Source organism: Hibiscus syriacus, unplaced genomic scaffold (assembly GCF_006381635.1).
Source record: "Hibiscus syriacus cultivar Baekdansim isolate YM2019G1 unplaced genomic scaffold, ASM638163v2 tig00110174_pilon, whole genome shotgun sequence".
In the NCBI taxonomy this organism is placed as follows: Eukaryota; Viridiplantae; Streptophyta; class Magnoliopsida; order Malvales; family Malvaceae; genus Hibiscus; species Hibiscus syriacus.
Window position 1 is genome coordinate 2,382,329 of NW_024062612.1, and position 3,795 is coordinate 2,386,123.

The 3,795-nt window shown below is 37.9% G+C and overlaps 1 pseudogene; it reads right to left on the reverse strand.

The window, feature by feature from the left end:
- Positions 1-1,767: 1,767 nt before the first annotated feature.
- On the reverse strand, positions 1,768-2,886 carry LOC120216909 (annotated as a pseudogene).
- Positions 2,887-3,795: the final 909 nt, after the last annotated feature.

A 3,795-nucleotide genomic window follows, 5' to 3' on the forward strand; every position in this document is an offset into this window, starting at 1 on the left:
GACAGTGGAATATGAAACTCACTGAAGCTTTAGTTGTTGCTGGTTATCAACAAAGTAAAAATGATTATTCGCTATTTTCAAAATGACATGGTGACAAGCTGGTGATTACGCTGATTTACGTCGATGATTTGTTGATAACTGGTAATTGTCTTGATTTGGTAAATGAGTTGAAAAGAATCTTGAATCAGAACTTTAGAATGAAAGACTTAGGAGGACTAATATATTTCTTGGGTCTTGAATTTCTACACACTGAGGAGGGAATATTGCTAAATCAAAGGAAATACACTTTGGAACTTATAAAAAAATGCAGGTTTAGAGGGAGCAAAATTGGCTTCAACACCTTTAGAGCAGAATTTGCATCTTACCATTATTGAGTATGATGAGAGAACAAAGCGACAACTTGAAGATGATATGGTTATTTACAAAACTATTTACCAAAGGTTAATTGGTAGATTATTATATTTAACTCACACTTGTCCATATATCACATTTTCTGTTCAGTATCTTAGTCAATTCATGCAATAGCCCAAACGTTCACATCTCGAGGCTGCTATGAGAGTTGTTAGATACTTGAAGAAAGACCCTGGTTGTGGTATTTTATCAAGCAGTACGAGTAAAATGTAGCTGATTGCCTATTGTGATTCGGATTGGGCATCTTGTCCGGTCTCCCGAAGGTCAGTTACCGGTTTCTGTGTGCGACTAGGAGATTCTTTAGTTTCTTGGGATTCGAAAAAATAGTCTATTGTTGCCAGATCGTCTGTTGAGGCCGAATATAGAAGTGAGCGAATCCGGTTTTCTATGAGAGAACTAAGCACATTGATTGCCACTTCATCAGGGAGAAATTCAAGAAGGGTTGATACAAACTGAGTATGTGGCGTCTGCTGAACAATTGGACGATGAGTTGACTAAAGGGCTTGGCGTGCAACAGCATGATAAATTGGTGTTCAAGTTGGGGATGAAAACTATTTTCCAACCTCTTACTTGAGGGGGAGGGTAGAGAGTTAGTTTACTAGTTTTGCTATTATGTTATAGTAGTTAGTTTGTTATTACTTGAAGCCTAGATAATCTGTATATAAACCATTGTACTTCTAGTTAATGATTAATGAAGTTTATTCAAAATACACGTGTTTTTACCTTCTCTACACTGTGCACGTATGAGGGTAATTATTTATTCTCTTCTCAACACTTTTCCTTGATGAAATTGTACATTACTGGCTTGCCAAAGTGCCCAAATAATAACTAAAATTACTGCTCAAAGAGTTATTGAATAACCATCCTAACCACTCCACTAGATCGACTACATTAGTAACTCAACCTAATTAACCATATCCTTACCTAAACTCCATGTCACATTCAATCCAATTCAAATTATTGAAATAATGTTTTGCAGTATTAATATATGCGTTTTTAACATGGACATGGAAAAGCTTTCCCTGGGCGGAGACGGGCTCAAAACTTCGATAAATTTACATCATAACCATTAAATCTTTCTTTTTCTAAACTCTAAAATTTAAAATTAAATTATAAATTATGAATCTAAAGTCTAAATATTAAATCTTAAAATTTATAACCCTAAACCCTTAAAATAAGACATGATAATATTAAAATTTTATTTGTGAAATATATATATTTTCACCATTAGTGAAAATAATTTCCCTTTTAATTTTTTTCTTTTAATATCTAAAAGTCTAGATATTCAGTCGGATACAAGTAACATAAGATGAATGCAGAAAATATTTCCCTGTAGAAATCTGCTGTTCGACCATTATGGAAAAAGAATAATTCAATAGCAATACAATAAAAGAATCTGTCACAAAATTATACTGCCTTAAAATACATTTGTATACGCTAACATCCTCTCAAGTCCTATAATCCATGTTTAAGCTCTTAAACCAGAGTAGCGCAATTTGAGGTGGAAGGGTCAAACAAAGCAGGAAGCAGATACTTCCTCCCGTGAAACCATGTGCATTGTAGCTAGCACCAGTTGTCGCGTCCACCGGAAGGTCTCCGGCATAGCCCGGATAAGCCCCTTTACCGTAAACCCCAGGACAAGCAGATGCAGCCTCCAGCGGTGCCTCTTTCGGACCCTGGTAGTACCCATTTCCAAACGGATTAGTCACAGTCCCAGCCAAGAGGCTAGCTATATTGATCACCATCCCGTCAAGACCCACATCATTGTTGGGTGCAACCAAAGGGGGGTTCTGTGGTCCGTAGATGGGCTGGTGGAATGGCCAAGAGCATTGACCTGGGCACTGTGTCTCCGAGTTACCCACCCAGATGTATGCGAACTTACTGTTACCATTGCTTGACCTTCCTAAAGCTGAACCATGGGTTCCACACCTGCTAGAACAGAAGCCATCAACAGCCACGTCGGCTGATGTCAAGACAATGTTAATGGCGTTCTTCTGACCACCCTTAGATGCCAGTTCCACGATTTGTTGAGACGTGAGTGATTTTCCCAAAGAGTAGTTGTCGTCGAGGATTTGTGAACCCAAGGAGAGGGAAAGAGAAGAAGGTTTCTTGTTGAGCTGATAATATTTTTCCGTGGCTTTCCACCATGTAGCAACGGAGGGTTGAGCTACTGTGGGCTTGGATGATGTAACGGAAACGATGAAATCGGAAACAATCGCGCGTTGGGAAGGATTGAACTTGCCGTACCAAATGAGATTAACAGAGATTTTCCCAGATAGAAGAGGGCCATTGTGGTATTTGAAAAGCAAAGGCTGCTCGGTTTCGCCCGATTCCACGAGCTTCCTTGCTTCGACGGTAAAATGTAACCAAGAAACCAAAACAAGAAGAAACAGAACAACATTGGAAGTGTCATAAGAAGCCATGATAGAAGAGAACTCAGATGAAGTGAGATTGAATGTATTTTGGATGATAAGTGAAACGAGGAAGGGAATGCATTTATAGTGCAGATTTTTGAAGGGTCTAAAGTGGCAGGAAAGAGAAAGGTAAAGGGATGGGTGGGGTGTCATGCCAGCCAACTAACGCGTTGCATTTTAATCGCACTCGACGCAACCAATTCGTTAAAAGAATACAGTTTAAAGCCAGCTAAGGGCGAATAAAGGTTAATAGACGTGAAGGAAATGACGAAATTCAGGTGAGGGGGCAGAGGGAAAACGCGTAATAGTAGTTTGTGGACTGTGCAGCCAAAGCCAATTTGGGGACGGTGGCATTAGGTTTTCAAATTATCAAGTTGCTGAACCATCAAGCTTTCATAATTGAAGAGGGAAAAAGTAGGCCTGTAAACGAACCGAACGCACACGAACGGAGGTATGTTCATGTTCGTTCATTTAATAAATAAACGAACATAAACGAACACGAACATAAACGAACAAATATTTTTTGTTCATGTTCATTTATTAAGGAATATAACTTGTTCATGTTCGTTCATTTAATAAATAAACGAACATAAACGAACACGAACATAAACGAACATGAACATAAATGAACACGAACATCAACGTTGGAGACCCTACCTTCCATTGTTCTTTCATGAAAAATAGTCGACAATGCAAATCAACCAAATCTACAATGATAAATAGCGTAAGAACTGATTAGCAGTGATGAAATGTTTGAAGATATCAAATATTTCGATGATCTTTAAAAAATATTAAATGATTCACACGACTTTAATTTAATGCTATAACATTTATCTTAGTGGTCCATGATTACATATGAACAATCATTTTCCACTACGTTATTCTAATAAATTTGTCGGCTAAAAGTTGTGTGACATTAATGTCAGAATTTAGTGAGGTTTGTTAATAATGGTCATTTCCGTTGGCAGAG